Source organism: Ischnura elegans, chromosome 2, assembly GCF_921293095.1.
Source record: "Ischnura elegans chromosome 2, ioIscEleg1.1, whole genome shotgun sequence".
NCBI lineage: Eukaryota > Metazoa > Arthropoda > Insecta > Odonata > Coenagrionidae > Ischnura > Ischnura elegans.
The window spans coordinates 138,981,836-139,000,481 of record NC_060247.1 but is presented as its reverse complement, the minus strand read 5'-3'; positions in this window follow the sequence as shown (position 1 = coordinate 139,000,481).

Here is an 18,646-nt window from a genome sequence, read left to right as displayed (position 1 = left end):
GGGGGGGGGCAGGGCGCGAGAAAAATGAGGAAAGGTGCGCCGCCAAGCGGGAATATGGGCGAAACTTCCGGATCGGAACCAATGGAATGCGGCCAGTGACAACACGGAGAGGATGGTCGGCGGCAGATCCAGGAGGAAAATAGGGGAGTGATTGGGGTTCGCCCTGGGGGTAGGACGAGACCGTCCAAGTCACCAAGGACTACAGTCGTTAAAATAGCACAGGAGAAGAGGGAGCATTGCTCTTGAGAAAAATCTGCTTAACATCAGAGACCACAAGCATGGAATTACGGAAGCGATCATCAGATGCTACATTTGGAGCATGTTTCAGCGTGGCATGGACGTTGGAAGCGGAAGAGAAGTCAGGGGTGGAAGGATTCGAAATGCAGAGCTATCGGATAATGATGAGGATAAAATGGATTGAACGAGTAAGGAATGAGGAAGTCCCATAAGAGCAAGAGAAAAGAGAAGTACTTTAAAAACCCTATCAAGAAGACGGGACAGCTCTGATCGTCTAAATATTTAGACATAATAGCGTGATGACGACAATCGCAGAGGAGCAGGTGGGCGGGAAGATATGTTGGCATCATCATCAAGGTTGGTATGCAGGAGACCGGAGAGGAGAACTGCGTCATAACAACTTCGGATTGTTGACCTATAATGACCACACAGGACACTCAGTAGCTTGAGAAATGACAACCTTTTGAAACTATTTTGAAGTTCACTGTGCTCCTGACATATCCATATAGAAATAATGCTAACGAAAATGGTCATGTGATGGAGTATTTTCACTTTAAAAAGGATTATTACCTATGCATTCCCAGAATACGAATCAAGAGCAAGTAATCAACGGCAACGCATTCATGGCCTCTTCAAACGGGTTATCGAGTATGATACGACTCCTCCCAAGCTCTCTTCTTAGCCCAGAATGGAACAAGAAGACAAGTACCTCTTGGAGACAATTCTAATGAAGTCTGGGCAGAGCGTAACAATCGCTCCAAGGAAGGCATTTCCAGGAAGCACTTTGAGAGCACAATTGAACGGTGAAAGCAAAGCAACCTCGCCGCACCATCCCATTCGCTCTCGCATCTGTCTCTATTGGCGACGGATTACTCCCTCATTTCGAATGATATCATTTTGAAATTTTCAGACTATGTAGAGAACATCTTTATTAATAGTCGAATGTTTTTCAAAAATAAAAATTCCTTCAGAAAAAATGCTGAGCTAAAATTTGAGAAATCTTGAGATACAGGATGTTTGTTGTCTATTCGTTATATTCTAGAAATTCTGATATGGTAGAATAATATTTGAGTGAGTTAACAGGGACCAAAAAGACTTGTCGATTGGGAAGTATCTATCCTCATGATAAAAATCAGGATTCATTCATTCAACTCTTAAGAAACAGTGCATATCAAAGGAAAATGCAGTTTAGATGAACTTTCGAAGAGCAGTTTTGTCTCATCACTCAAAAAAACCATTAGGTATTAGTTTTGGGTGTATGGTGATATCGTAAATGGAAATGTACCCACGACAACCATGCGCACATCCATTAGAACCCGATTCCAAGAATTCGGACATTCATCGCATCCCTGAGACAGCGACGATGGAGTCGAGAATTCACAGCAAACAGGAACAGAAAATTCACTTCCGCACGGCCCACAGGGACACTTTATTACTTGGGTAATTATATTGAAAATGTCAAAAGTGTTGGTACAATGGTCGGTAAAAAATCTTCATCGTGGATCGAATGTAGCCAATTTGCTTCCCCTTTATCGTGGTTCAACGGAGAAGATACGAGTAACAGCACTCGACATGAGATGCTAGCAAAGAAAGTTGAAGACAAGATGAATTGACCGAGAGCGTGAGAATGAGGAGATGCTGGGAGGAGTGGGAAAAAAGAGGAATCTCTTAAAAACTCAAGGAAGAAGAAGGGACAAGATAATGTGGCAAATCATGAGCCTTGATGGTTTGATGAAGAATATCGTCGAATGTGGACAGGAGGAAAGGAAGGCCCGGAATGAGTCACATTGGATAAATTATTAGTGTTGAAGAGAAGAAATACACAAATATGAAAAGGATAGCATACAGGAGAGCAACAAACCTAACTTCGAATTGCTGATTTAAGTTTTTTTAATCAAATATATATACATAGATTTAGTTTCTCAGCTCTTATGAATTTCGCAAAAATTTCCTTGATGGCTGACTTGCTGAGAACGGAAGGTAATACTTAGTGGCTTTGAATTGACCCATCAAAGCCGCGCCGAAGGACCCAGCCTGGCGGACTAATTAAAATTGAGACAGCAGTTTATCAGATATTTATAAATCTTTAAAAATTCCGTGAACGAGAGAATGTGAGCATAGCGGAGTAGTAGAGAGCTAATCCTCGGATTGTAAGTGCACTATGAATGATGATATCATGTTTCCACAATGCTCGCTGAATTAACAGAAAACCTTGAAAGAGTTGGAATGGTCGTATCTAGGAGATTCCAATGCCCGTGGACGGCGCGACCATTGGCCTAAAATGAAGCAGGCCCTGAGTCGGGGCCAAGTAGCGCGTGAAGGATGGGAGGGGTGAGAGGTGGGGGATTTCGGGGGGGGGGGGAGGAGAGAGGAGCATGGCATCGCATCCTGTTCAACATCCCACGGAAGACCCAGTGACCGCCTTTGGCTTAGAGCAGGTCGAAGGGGAGGGGAGAGGGAATGTACCCCTCTCTGCCCCCCCCTAAAAGGGGAGGGAGATGCCGAGATCCCGTATTCATCTCGCAACCACGAGGGAGAAACTAAAAAATGAAAGAATACATTGGATGCCATAGAGATCCTATTTCCCTAACATCAGAGGGTACATACAATTAAAAGATACGATCGTAATTAAACCACGAAAAGATCGCCCCTCTTAACTACATATTATTGCAGAATTTAAATCCTAAGATTGGTTTACCTCCTGTAGTCCACCTTTTCCCCATCGCTACTTCATTCTCTCCCCTCCTCATGTTTCTCTTCTCCTCGATATACACGCGTGAGCCTCCTTGCCTCTTGTTCTTCCACACGGGACTTCCATTTTATGCTCCAACACACTACAATCTTAATGTCATGCCTAACAAGCGCAGCTAGGAATTAAGGCTGGGTGGGTTTTAGGCACAACTAATACTGGGGTGTCTGGTGGTGTGGAATACTCGCCAGGGTAAGCGGGAGGTGCGGGGGCACTACTTTAGAAAATTTTCAAGATAAAGCGTTCAAAATGGCGAGTTTTACGGCTTTTGGGGGATATTTTATTAATATTTACACTATTCTGTAAGTAATATTAATCCAATTAAGTGAAATGGATTTAACTTTTAAAAATTACTGATCTCTGGGGGGGGGGGGGGGGTTTATCCCCCAAAACCCCCCTCGCTGCGCCACTGATGTCTAATGCCACAGCTTATTCACCGTGTTAGCGACGACTATGGTTACTCAAGTAAAAATCACCGCATTCCGTACATGAAGGCCTATTTTTTTATATTCTTCCATATTATGAATGTAGCCTCTACGATTTCACTTGGCAAAAGATAAATAGACAGAAAAGTAACTAAACTTTCCAAACCGTCCCGATATACGGGAAGTGGTTACACTTTGAATCTTTTGATATCTTCTGCCAGAATTTTAGCCACAAATTACCGAAATTTCGGCACCACAGCGCATGGCCTGTGTGCCGTTCGTACCACACTTCCATCTCCTCTATCCTTTATTTCCCTCCCCGCTAACCATCGCCTCATCCGTCTGTTTCATCTTCAGCACGTGGCAGCAACAAGCTCAACCCATAGACGCGCTTTTCCAATTTTCCAAGGTACCGACCCGTAAAAGACCACTGCCCACTCGAGTTCATCCACACCCTACTTCCTTGCCTCCAATAGAATGCTGTTAGAGCAGAGTGGCGCGGCCTTTTATCCACGAATGCCGTTCACATTCCCTTCTTTAAGTCCGTCGTTTGACATTAGAACGTCCAAGGGAATCGCCTTGATCCTTCTGCCATTTTCAATTCATTCTATTGAGAAACAATACAAGGCAGTGTAATTTCCTGTCGAGATTCTTAAACATAATTAAGTTGCCGTATGGAATATGAAGCATATCCATTTGGGTCCGTTACTTGGGGAGATGATATCATTTTTGCATTAAAAGTTAAAGAAACGGTGTATTCTGAAGGGAGTCACCCTTGAGAGATCTGCAATGGCTTTAATATTAAAACAACCCATCCTTCAAACATTTCTGCAGAATTTTCATTTCCTCCACTTCTGTTCCTTCTCTTCATTTCCTTCACACAATCTCTTGGTATGTGTACTTACATGCACTGAAAACAATGTATAATGCACCGTCATGGGAGGGAGAGTCTAAAAATTCAAGACGCGAGTCTAAAATCAAGGTAAAAAGTGAAAAATTTCATTTTTGCAGAAAAGTTCAAAGTCTATTTGTCCAGCGTTATGGAATTATTATAAGTGAAGACCAAGGGTGCCAGCATAATGAATGAATAAATGAAACTATTTCATTATATTCATTAAGGGATGCAATATTTTTCCTGCACCGTTAAGGTTATTGGGCTAAGCTCGTAATGGTGTAGAATTATTATAAATTATTGGCCAATATTCACTCGGTAAGCTATTTCATTCAATGTTATATTTAAATCGAGAAATTTTGAATGAGGTTAATTAGAGAAATGAGCTTTCTCTACGTTTTGCTTTCAAGGCACCCCCGTTTGCTTCTAGGCTCGGACGAATAGGATTTTTAGGAGCAATGAGTGGATGTACAATGGAATCCGAAAGAGGAGCGCACTGCACCTCTCCCGGACATCCGGGTGTTTATGCCTTTGCTTTCCCTTCAAAGTGCGCATATCAGACTTCCTCGGGGGGTGGGAGGGGGGGCACAGCGGGAGAAAGCGGGAGTTCTCTCGGCGAGACGGGAAAAATAGCCAGTCGGAACAACACCCCTTGCCCCTCGGAGAGAAGTCGTTGCTGGAAAAAAAATAAGTGATCCCCGGGTCTCGAGTCAATATCCGCTTATTCCATTACACTCTCTCATCCCTCATGCTTCGAAACAGAATAATGGCTTTATATCCAAGATTGGTTGTAGCGACTGAGTTCAAACCATTTAATCAAAAACCAACATTATCCCCTGATTTAAACATTCATAAGCCTTTCCTTTAAGTTTATCTCCGAAATGCAAATTCAATTCATTCCGCTGCGTATGTTTCGACAAATCCATCGACTGCTTTGGGCGATTCAAATTTTAACTTTTGAGCGATTAAATTTAATTTTTGTTAGACCTTCACCTCGTGGTTTCTTGGACCCCATGGAGATTTGAATGTCACCAACCATGTAGAGTGGCTCATCTCCAATCAGTTTCTTTCCTTTTGACTGCGATTTTAAAATACATTTGAATACGAGTTATTATTTATATTTTACATGGGCAGTGGAGAGAATTCGTCATTAGTTCAAGTAATTCACCCTGCGGCGTAGGAAAAAACGCAACCGGAAAAGCTATATTCTTTGATGATTAAAGTTGCTCATTCTCCTGATGTAAAAAGCAAAATTTTCCACTAAGACGCTTCTCTGGAACCTCTTGTTAGATGAGTGACAGCTTGCTGAGTGAAAATATGGTTGACCGTTCCCAACTCCAGAGGAAGAACCCATTCCCTCCCTTGCTCGCTAATTTAGGATTTCACCGGATCTTTTCCAACAATTCGAAAACTAGGCTTTAATTTTAAGATCCATAATACCGTATACCGTAATACAAAAGGAATCCAAGTACATGCGTGTATTAAAAATACGTCGTGTTGCGACAAGGAAATAAAATAATTGAAAGAGAAAAATTGGGAAACATCACGTGCCGCATGAGCACAAAAAAATCCTCGCACAGAAAAAGTGAAATTTTATCAGCGATAATCATATAAACAACTGTGAGGAACAGGCTTCTGTAAAAGAAAGAGTAGCCAGAAATATTTTTAAAAATTCCGCATACGGGACTCGATCATAGAGCCTCAGCGTAAGAGTCGATCACCGTAACCACTAAACCATTAATATCAATTTGATACTGAGTTCTAAACGGAATCAAAAGCCAAATACATTGTCAGCTACCGATCCTTGCGCCACTGGTGACTAAAGTTGGAGTGCGGATGAATGCGCGGAGACCGGTTTCACAGTAACGCGGCAACTGCCCTCTTGTGGAATAATAGGAATATAAAATCTATGCACGTAATGGTTCAGAATTACAGCTTTGCCCCAATTTGCAATACATAAGCTATTTCATCAAATATTATTTTTAAAACGAGTCTTTACACGAAATCTCAACCAAAACTTTTTGCTAGCTGTCGGTGGAGTGATAACAAAAACACAAAAATAGAACTGAGAATTATTCCAAAGCATCCCTGAAGGATTTTGAGGTCAGAAGTGATATCCTATGTCAAGTGGAGTCAATTTTTCATGGTACGACAATGGTTACGGATAAAAGTGATGGAAAGTTAATGAGGTCTCTGTCTTGATAAAATAATTCAAATAACGCATAATATAATCGCATTTGCGAGCCAAGACAATCCTCTCGCATGCTCCATAAATTTAGCAAAATACGAAAACTCCAGGAAAACGACGTATTTATTTTTTTCTACTAGAGTATCTTTGGCAAGACCTTAAGCATCAAAAATTCGAGATTCCAAATTTTACCAGAAAAATTGAGTGTTTTTGTTCGCTTGGGTAATTTCATTCCTGGGTGAGTTCATATGGTTAGCAATGCCATTTGCATAAAATTCCAAAAACGCCAGTAACATTTCTATTATCAGTCAGTTTAATAGCCAAATGGTTAAAAAGTTTAATCTCTGCCACTTCTATTATTGATAGTAAGAAGTGTCTGGGAATACAGCTGGTCAGCACAGGCCAGTCTGAAAGGGAACGAACAGGAGACACTTAAGTACAACGAAATAATCCTACAACTTCAGATGGCGCTATCATCGCTGCTGTTACTCCCATTTGAGTTCACAAAAAATATACTAAATTTGATGTTGAACAACGCGTTAATTTCGTAATTTACTTGAATTTCTAAGATAGCAGAAAATGTATAGATTTGAACGTGGAATTGAATCAGTTGGGAAAAAAGTGCAGTTTAACCTACATCTCCCTTTGCAAAAACAGTACATTAAGGCTGTGATCCAAAATTCAAGCTTCAAAAATGAATATTCGATACTGTACAAAAGTTAACCGACGCGAAAGTTATGCTTGAGAAATGAAGGCCCTACCCAGCAGTTGATTACTCCATAACTTGCGTAAAGCCATTACGAGTTACTAGGAACAAGGCGTTTAAAAGTCTAATGCTGATATCTTCTTTCCAGGAAATCACAAATTCGTTCGTCGGCATAGCAAGAATTTATGGAACTAATTTCAAACTGGGTTGAAATTCCAAACGGCAAGATTTCGAAATACCCAAACACTATTTCCGGTTTATAGAGTACTTATAAAAAATGTATGTGTTAAAATGCCGAGGGCGAAGTCGTAATCAGCGACCTCAAAATCCGATGTTGAACCCACACCTGAGTTCCTATGTGTGTGTGTGTGCGCGCTGCACTTTTCGTCATCCTGGACAAGTGTACGCCGCGGCGTCTACGCCCCAAGCGCAGATGCGACGTCGTCGCGAGAGCGTTATATACGACCGCGTCGGGGGAGCGCAGGGTTTCCCTCCTCCCACGCGTCACCGCGATGCGATGCACCACCCCCCCCCCCCTATTGTTGGTCCTCCGCGTGAAGAAGTGGGCGTGGCCGCCGCATATGGGGTCAACGCCATCATCCAACCCAACCGCAAACAATCCCCCGGCGAGCGTCTACCGCACCAAGGACGTCGCCCTGACACCTGTCGGCTGCGAGCCCAAGCAGCACGGCTACCAAGCACTTAAACGAGTTCACACGGCGCTCACGCGAGAGCGCTGCGATCAGCGGGCATCTTGAGAGTTGAGAAAGGCGCAAAGCTTGGATCACGAAAATTGAAAAAGAGGATCCTCAAGTCTATACTAAATGTGTTATCACCCGCCGCGTAAGTAAATGGGTTTACAACAGTCGCCACTTGCGTCGCTGATGGAGGAATTGATCCGAATTTCGCGGAGAAAGAAGTGATAATTTGGGGTATTGGCCGAATTTTATGCTCATGATGATGTGATCTATGAAATTCATTCCTTTTCAATTCTATTTCCCCTAATTACAAACATAATACTGCAAAATATTGGAAAAAGTGGATCGCACTGCACTCAGCACAGGCGACGCGGGTATTTTTGGAAACCCAACAAAATGCGACCGAAATGGCAACTTAAATTAGCCTTATAAGGGATGGAATTGTGAATGCCGCCACTATGCAGTCCCGTTGGGTTGGACCATGCGGATAAACGAATAAGCGTACATCCTAATTTCGGACGGGTGGGGCTTTTTGGCTCTCTTACCTCGAGGCGTTTGGAAGTCTAATGCTGATATCTTCTTTTCAGGTAATCACAAATATGTTGCATAATATTCATCAAGCATCATTCGTTGGCATAGCAATAATTTATTGAACTAATTTCAAACTGGTTCGAAATTCCAAAATAATGTTAACACGAACATTTTGAAGATGATAGCAGTCTGCTCCCACGGAACGTCACAAGAAATCAACACTCGAACACGATGGGAAACCCGAAAACTCCTCTTCCTACAGCAGCGGATCCAGGATAGGAACATGGGGGGGACTATCATCTCCTGCATAGTATATTCGACAACTAAACAAAATTACGATTTCATCTGATGTTAATTGGATGGTGGAAGAGGGAGGATGGTGGGATCAGTACTTTGACCTAGGCAAGGTTTGCATGATTCAAGGACCACTCCATAGATGGGTTGGAGGAGACCATCTCGGCTCCAATCCACCCCTCCTTCTCCAGGGGCCGCTGAAGATAAGTGCTTGAAAACCACAATTTCATTTTTCAAACGGAGTCGATTTCAGGCCATCGATAAAAAAAAATTGGAGGAGGAGAAATATCATTCCCCCAAAGAAAACAATGTTGGCCCTGCAGTTCGTAAAGAGACATAACGGCGACCGAGTTATACCCACAAGAATTCCATTTCATAAGATGCACAAGCATGGTGGAGATATTCTTACTTAATGAATAACTATGAACAGGGTTTCAATTTGACCCATATTATCACCAAGTCACAAATAAATATTAATCCCCAGAAGATTTAAGAACGAATAGTGACACAAAGAAAGTAGGAAGGACTCAACCCAACCCAACTCATCTCCACATTATCAAATCGATCATCTTCTCACTACTTAAGATCCTTAGCACTAGAAGCGGGGTGGGGGTCAATATAACCCCTTTTCATTTTCCTATATTTTTTCACCTCATTTCAAATCTTTTTTTACTTTGCATGAAATAAAACGTAGTCTAGTCAAACGAGGTTCCATCCTCTTTTGGCCTCTGTATTTTTTTTAGCATCTTTTGCGGCATAAGGGGTCATTTTACCCCCTCAAAGAATACCGCTATTCCTAGCAAGAATTCTATCCATACTTCCAACTCCAATTCGTGCACAAAGAAGCAAAATCATCGGTCCCTTATAGGACGAGCGACGTGCGTGCTTGAGGAAGGTAAAAGTGCCAATAAGTATGGAAATCTGATTGCGGTACAGCAGTAATAACTCACTTTGGCCGAGTGGCGGCGTACTGTCGCCCTCCCCCTCCCTCCCATGAGCAGCCACAAACAGATTGGTGATCTAAAGGCAAATAGCGGCCCATTGAGGATCTGATTAGTATGTACTTTATTTCTCGGAAAAATCGATGAATTAGGAAAGGCCTCCAAATATTACCAAAAGACCATCATGAGATATACTCATCAATTCCTTATAAAGGAACGCTATTCAGCTACATATGGCATTTTTTACACTTCGCCGTGACCTTCGTGTAGAATCTGAGAGTGAACTTATTAACTCGTTTACAATGACCCGAATGATTAACTGGGATAAGTTAGACTGGTGTGTTGGTACCATGCGACTAAACAATGTGCACGACCAAGGATGAACACCATTGTTACAGAACGTGTAACAATCGTAATAGCTGACAGAAAGTCTGTGTATGACTCATACAAAAAAGCATATGATGAATTAATAGATTTAACGTTTACCGTCTCACAGCGACAATTTCATTTTCGCATTTTGTTAGGAAAAATATTTTATCCTGCACTTAAATTATATTAAGTGCAAGAAATTTGAAAAAGTGGAAATTTAGCTATTTTTGTTTATGGATTCCTCTAGAAAAAAGCTCCCAAACAAAAACAATGACATATTCCACCGTTTAAAAGCGGCACTTTTACTAAAAACGACTGTGATTTTAATCAACTCGTAGAGGAAAAGTCATGTAAGAAAAAAAGGAAAAATGCCGGTATTCTTCAACATCGTCAATTTTTTTAACTTAACATACGTATAAAAGTAAAGTCACTTATACCTCGAGCCTATTGTATCTATTTATAAACAGCGCAAAAGTAAACTCGCAAAGGAAAGGAGAAAAAGAAGTTGGAGAAATAATGAGTGCCCAAAATGAAATTGCCCCGCCGCACTCCACTCTGTACGAAAAAGTCCGCGATTCTCATGATAAACATCGGAGTAATGTTTTGCTATCTCATGGAAAAATGTCGTTTTCAAATGAAGTATCCATGTAATATTTTAAAAATCCATGTATCTATTAATTTCTCATAGATGTAAATGAAGAATATGAAAATCTTCGACAGATATAATTTTTATTTCGTTCATTCTACAGCTATTAAAACAAAAGATTGCAGACATACGGTATATTATAGAACAGATTTTAAGTATAATAATTTGCCGTTCATGATTATTTGAATAAGTTTCCATATGCTACTAAAACCGTATTGTTCTTCCACCACAAAAGAAATCTAAACTAATTTATGAATGACCTTGTTTTGATTCTTATAACATTATGACTTTTGATGATCATTCTTAAATTATCTCATTACACTAATTTATGAATGACCATTTTTAGGGTTTGTTGGTTAACACGGAGATAACTCTTGAATAGCCAAGATACTTTAATTAGGACATGAAATCTTCCCATTCTCAGAATTGTTTCCAAAAAATCCAAGGCTTGCAATAATAGCCACTAAACATGATGACACTACAACTCGTAATGAATATTTTTATCTGATGAGCCTCCGGTGACATACAATGTTCAAAACAGTTAAATGTATTGTCATCTGTTTTTGTGATACCTAAATTCTTTCTCTAGACATACCGCTGAATAAGCTACCCGGTCGCCACTTACTGTCCGAGTACTCCGCTCCATTCCATCCTGCCTTTAATCGCAACTCTCACAAATAGGTGGCACGCACAACGATTACAACCGTCATACCTATGAAGTGAGTAGAATATTTTTAACTGGAGCAATACCATAGAATGCGGAAAAATACTTGTGGGTAGTATTCCTTAGTCTCAGTAGGAATGGTCTTGAAATACGAGTAACACGGAATGTTGAGGAATGATATCTTGAATGCTACAAGAGAGCTCAAAAAAAGATTGTACAAGGGATTTGAGTCCCTACGGTTCTCCGTGGAGAAAACCTGACCGAAAGTCGAAGAAACTATTTATATTCAACAGGCTGAGGCTCAGGAAACAAATGCCTCAGTCCAAGACGAACTGAAAGGCGAGGATGATGTAATCAAGAGCTATATAATGTATGTTCATAGAGGCAGTACGGTAGTGGCATTGGGAGGATATGAGGAACGGATTAATATCTCAAGATATCCAATTATATGAGCTGTGTGGAGAGGCGGAGTCCAAAGGGGCAAGCGATGGAATTGTTGGATGGATAGCAAACAGAAGGCAGGAAGGATTGGAAGAGGGAAATAGATAGGAGGAGAAGAGCTTACATCGCGCCCTCCACTGCGATTCATCGCCTAAGTCGAGTCAGTCCCATCATTTCGATACTTTTTCCTCCATTCATGAGATTCCGTTTCTCTCCCACTCCAACCGCTGACGAAAGACGATGATTAAATCTGCGTTTCACAAAAGATCCCTCCGCAAGGATCGCTCTCCGAAACCGACGAAACAAAAACAGAAATCATTGAAAAAATTTCCGGTGAAAATTTGCGGGATAGAGACATATGGCTAATGCAAATCTATTTCATGACGAGTCATTAATACTTCAGACCAGCAATGTGAATGATTTTAGAGGGCATTAGACTCCCCTATCCATCTTGGCCAGCCATCTACGTGACTTTCTATTTCCAACTCAATCACAATCGACAGTTTTGAATAATTGGCCATTCCTGACACTGATAAGATTTTTTCCCTCCGTTTAAGTGAATTTCCGACATTTTCCCCATTTCCCTTACGCTTAGAAGATCATCCCCTCGGAAAATCTTCCACCCCACTCATCCCCCTTCTCCATCCCCCATGTGTCTGCTGTCTGTGTCTCTATTCAAATAGTAATTCTACGCCTACACACTTTTCAAACAAAACATTCAAAATAAACTCGGGAAGCGTTGAAGCATGACTATCGCTTATTCTTGGCCATTTGCTATCCAATCTTACCTCCCAAAGTGCCTTAAATAAGTATTTTCCAAACTCCTCCCAACACTTGATTGTGTAAAATTTTATCTATTTTTTATGTTTGTTTTATTAAAAAAGAAAAAAGCGTATTGTTTAAGTACTTCAAAGTTAAGTAGTATATAAAAATTTTAGAAGACCTTATTACCAAATTATGATTGACACACGCGCAGATGTATACCACCCGGTCGTTTTTTGCAGGGCATAGAAAATGTTCGTTGAGAGTAAAATCAACAAAACGGTGAAAGCGAGCACGGATACAAATGGGCGTACAAATGGCAAACTCAGCGCTTCAATAGCGATGCTTCCAATTCCAACACAACAGGGTGAACCGTTCGTGCCTTACGTGAGCAAATTGCTTTGCTCACGTAAGGCATTACCCCTCCAACGGGTCACAAATGGTATGAACATATTCGTCACCCCTCGACTCTGTGTTACTCGACCGCCCCCTTCATACAGGTACGGAGGCTTTCACGGCCTCAACTTCACCACTCACCCGAAATTTTTCTCTTGCGTTAACTACCACCGATACACCAGATGAGAAGAGCACTAATCCAAGGGCATCTATCCTTTGACCCTCCATTTTCCTTGCATTTCATAATATCTGCCAATGACCAACGATGAATTTAACTTTCATCGATATGAAAACGTAATAAATGCATGTTTATTGAAATAAGTTGTTTCCCGATGCGTGAGATTCGACAAAAAAAGTATCGATATAGGCAACCAGCACATAATGCAATCTCCTTCGATACAAATTCCTGGCTGTGTGTATGACTAAGGGGAATTCTATACCAGGGCCTTTATGTCTTCTTGTGTCGCAAAATAATTGCGAGTACTAAACGACATCTTCTAAACGACATCCTCCAAATCCGTAAACGGTCACTATTCTTCCAATCTAGAAAATGCCTATCTCCAAAAAATTAAGTATAAAACAGCTGCATTATAAGTTAACAACAGTTTCATTGATTATTTTGATATGTAAGATCAAATGGCTACAAGCATTCGGAGTTTCTAATTAATATAATTGCATTAGAGTGTATATTTCATCGTATTGTAATGTAAGAACTCAAATTTCCACTTATTTCAAACAGAGCTATTACGTCAATATGGATGGCATTTCAGTAAAAAGGAATATTCATAATACATCAAGAAAATGTAATCAAATTGAATAATGAAATTGGGGAGTTCTAGAATGAGACATAAGTACATAATAATAAATATGGGCTTATGCGTAAAGATAAAAAGGAGAAGTAGCTAATTTTAAGCTAGCACATTGGTCCAGTTTATGCGCCAAAATGTTGTTTGATTCATTAATTTTGGCAAAAAGCAAGCAACCACAATTAATGTAGTAGAGTACACCCGCCACAAAAGGTTAAATATAATGCATCACAACAGAATGCCGAAACCGAAAACTCAAAAAGGTTAATAACTCATTTAAGCGAAATAAATGTAATTCCTGTTTGCAGTAATGAGGATATAAGAATCTAGAACACAACTTTTGGACGCCAGGTTCCGAAAGAACCTAAATAAAATAAAAGAGAAATATTTTACGGAACTTTAAATCTAGCCTCATTTGATGCACCAGATGAAGTAAAAATGCAAGCAAGAACCCAAGCTGCTAATGAGGCATTGTATGCTCTGAAGGGTATTCTAAAGTCCCGAAATGTGTCGATACAACTTAAAATACGACACTTCAAGTCACTTATTCTATCTGTAGCATAATGTGGTGGTTATAGCTAAAGGAAAAGGGACTGGAAAAAACTATTAGTTTTTGAGAGACGAGTGGTTAGGAAAATATTTGGTCCATTGCAGAGCGAATTAACAGGATAATGGAGAAAAGACATATCCAGGAAGTATATTATCTTTATGCGGGTAATACGACTGTGAGGTATTTAAAAATAAGGCGATTGGATAAATTAGGACATGCGGAAGGGATGGATATAGGCCAGTTGTATTTTATAGTTTACATTTGTTAAAGCTGCAGATTTTAAGTTATCTATTCAATGTAAAGGCCGTTTTGGCTGTTTTTGAATGATTCAATTAATAAATAAATACAAACAAATTTCAATAATTATCTATAAATAAAGATTCCAAGCGTGTTAGTGTGAACGCTTTCTACTGAAAAAGTGAAGGAGAGGTGCTACTTATCACTCGTCGCGAGAAACACCTCCAATTCGCGGCGAGTTTATGGGATATTGCTCAGAAAATCTTAATAATAAGCTTAAATAAAGTACAAAAACTGCATCGATCGCTTCATAGCTTCTAAGCGAATTGGATATGGAACCGTTCAATATATGGAGGGTAAAAGCTAGGCTTGGATAGCTTGATCTATTGTGACGGGATGTCATCCCGAGCGAAACGGGGAACATCATGAATCTCCAGGTCCGAAAAAAAACGGAAAAATAAGAGATTTTACGGAACGATAAGGCACGCGAGTTCTCTTTTCCCCCGAACAATGAAGAACATTAATACATTCTTGGTGGGACTCAGCAGTCGAATATCTCCAATTTTAAGCTTCTTTCCGTCTTTTTCTAGAAAACAGCCGGTGTCCAAACAACCCTCGCCACTTGTCGAATCACATACCTAGCTCATTTCAATTAATGATACTTTTCCACGCTCAACCATATCACACGTGGTCAATGTTTATTTATTTACTGACACAATCATTCTACACAAAGAGAAAATAATTATCAACCTGAGTGAGGGCGAGAAGATACTGTCAGGCAAGGGGGTGGTATGCAAGTTGCCTTTTTATGTCCCGTAGAGCCATTTCACAACTTTTTAGCAGTTTTCAAAAATGACAAGACAGCGGCGATGAGCACCGAAAGATTTATTTCTTAAAAATCTCCCCAATTGAGTGGGTATTTTCACTCGCGAGGAATATAGTTGAAAAGTAACCATTTTAATAGATTACATGGTATCCAATATACATTAATAATTATAAAAAAGACGACTTTTAACTTATTTACGTCCGCGAAATTCGGGTAGTCGGCGTCAGGAGCGAGTAGTGGGATTTCCATTAAGCGTGGGGATGATAGCACATTTGGCGCCGACTTCAGAATCCTCCGAGGCAATGTTCTTGCTGAGAGAAAATTTTGCCGTCATCAGAGCCGCTTGTTGCCTCGCCCGTCTCCCGCGGCGACGCCAGCGCCGATATGCCAGCAACTACGTCCGTGGAGGCGACATTTCGCGCGCGAATACGAAAGGCAAAGTGAGCGGTGGATAGCAGGACGCGATGAAGCAATATCCCCCAGAGAAATACGGTCCTAAATGCCTCGCAAACTCAATTTAACCTTTCTGAAATAACAGAAGAATTCCACATTCCTGTCGATACGAAATCAACATCCCTAACCTCACAATGCATCAAATGATTGGTTAGTCTGGGAGATTCTCACTGTGCTCGCTCGCCAATTTTATTTTGTTTTTTACTGTGATAGATTTGGAAATATATAAAACGGCCCGGAATCTTCCGTTTTTCAACCCGTCTCTTAATTCTTGAGTTGATCGCGGTGAAAAATCAACGGTTTAATCCTTTCGCAGATAGTTGATGACGTGACGAACTCCTGCTGATCGGCTAACAGCTTCTTCGCTACTCCTCGACTTGAGGCATCCATCGCCGGGGTTCGTTGCTATTAACACAGCAGTGAGCGATTCTTTTGGTGAAGGATCGGGTCCCCCTGAACGAATCCCGGTCCATATTTTATGATTTTAAAGTTATGAGAAAATGGCAAAATTATGAAGACTTTTTTCATCGTCTCTTTCTCTTCTATCTACCGGATTACTTTACTAATTCGCTATTTCGGATCTCAGTAAAGATCACATCTCCATTTTCTCTAGAAGATGATAGAATATAAAAACGATAAATGTATTTCAAGAAATACACGGAACATGTGTGGTGTCTCTCGCATGCCAAAATTCGAAGCCACAAGTCAAGCCGCATGCCATTAACTCTCTGAGTCAGCAATGTTTGCATATAAAGCTAGCTGTGTGAGGTGAGATGTCGTGGTACGTAACGTTCCATCTCAAATGAAGGAGATTTTGCGAGTTTTGCTCAAAAACTGTACTCACAGCACCATACGATTCTTTTTTGGGCTTTCATATAATTTTTAAGAGATAAACTTCAAAATGATGAGAAAATATGTAATTTCTCTCTTAAAAGCGACAAAAAGGGTTGACTTTGGGGAAGATATAGTAAGTTAAGCTTTCATTACCTTAGAAAAGCATTTAAGTTTCATAATAATAACAAACATAGATTTTTATATTCAATGAATGACCGTAGTATTCCTCATAAAATGCAATTTCCGATTCACGTTCTTCTCCGGAAAACTCAGAAAATATGCAGACGTTCTACGATGTCGAAGGTTTTCGTGGTTTTGCACCAAGCCGCCGCGTTCTTTTTTAGGTTTCGTTCTAAAACATGTCTTGGTGTTGGCGACGTATTTCCCACGGTACTGTGGGTGTATTTCAGGCTCGCAGGGGAAAAATGCAAACAGCTCTCAACGCCAGGGATAAATCACTCTCACTGCAGTAAATAATTACTGACCCCACACTCACTAACATTTTCCACTCCTCTGCGCCATTGACTAACTAAAGATATACCCTTTATTAATATCTGAAGTTAAGCGCAAGGATTACGAAAACAAATTGGCAGAAGAAAATTCAATTCTTAAAATGCCGGTAGATGTCTTTTCTCTTACAGATATCGTCTTTCATTTTGACTGAAAGAGACGATAAATAGTAGTTTACCAAGTTATTTTATTCCAAATTCACGGCAGAGGAAACTAAAGGTAATAAATATCGAGTTACAATCACTTTTCCTGAATATAATAGCAATGACAGCACTAACAGGAATATTTTACTTTCAATGAAAGATTACGACAGTAAGATAATATCACCACGCTTGTGTATTTGATGTATTCCACCTAATGCAATGGACACATGCAATTCTGCTTCATTCATTAAGGTGTCTGCTAGATACTAAGTACCAATGTTATATCCGTAGTCCTCTCTGCAGTGCCGAAGGTCTCCGAAAGTTAAATGAACAAACGGACCCCCAACGCACAGCAAGAACTAGAGCTCTCTCTTGACAGAAAAAAATTAATCACTGTAAAAATTACTCATATTAATACGCATGGTTGTAAAAAATGAATAAACACCTTAAAATGCTAGAGTTGATGATTTAGTTAAACCACCACCTTGTCCTGTATAGTCCTCAAATTTCCACAGAGAACAATGACGCCTCGGTAGCTTGACTGGCTAAGGCACTCGACCGGAAATCGAGGGATCCAGGCTCCAATCCTGGTCAAGGCAAATGATTTTTTCTCTGTGGATTTTTCGCACTATTTGTGCATTTCCGCAAAGATATCATCGTGGCCAGTCCCGGTATTCTTAAACTAAAGTAGTAAAACGAAACAAATACGAGGGTGAGTTTGCACTTCTCCAGGTCTCTTTGCTCAGATTTTTCCCGATTTAAACCAAGACCGAGATTTTTAACTTTTGATTAACACGGGGTTTCTTATTCAGGCCAGAAATAGCGACCGATCAAAATAATTCTGTAGGAAAAAGGGAAAATTAACAATGACAGAAGTCTCCCCATTCATTCGTTCTCTCGTAAGTTCACAATTAAAAGCATGCAAAGTTGGCGCCCACTTTTCATGAGTCGGTGACGTCACTTTCTGAAGTTCTTGAGCTTAGGGCAGAGAGCGAAGGGAGAGAGAGAGGGTGGCCGCCCACCCTTTAATTTCTGGAAAACTGAATGGATGATAATAATGGATATGTCCCTTCAACGCATGATTTTATTTCACCACTTTAACAAGCGATGTTTGAAAGCAATTGATGCGTGTCAGAGAGCCAGTTGTATCCGCATATATCAGACGACAGACGCATTGTCGCTGAGAGGCATAGCATGCCACAAGTGCCCCACGAAAAGGAATGAATCGCCCGCTCCCCCTAAACATTGACCCTGGTTAAGGAGAACAAATCGCTCAAGAGACTCCAACAAAGCAAGTGCCGGGGATGGGGTGCAACTCCCAGCATGAGTGCGTGACGTCATCAACTTT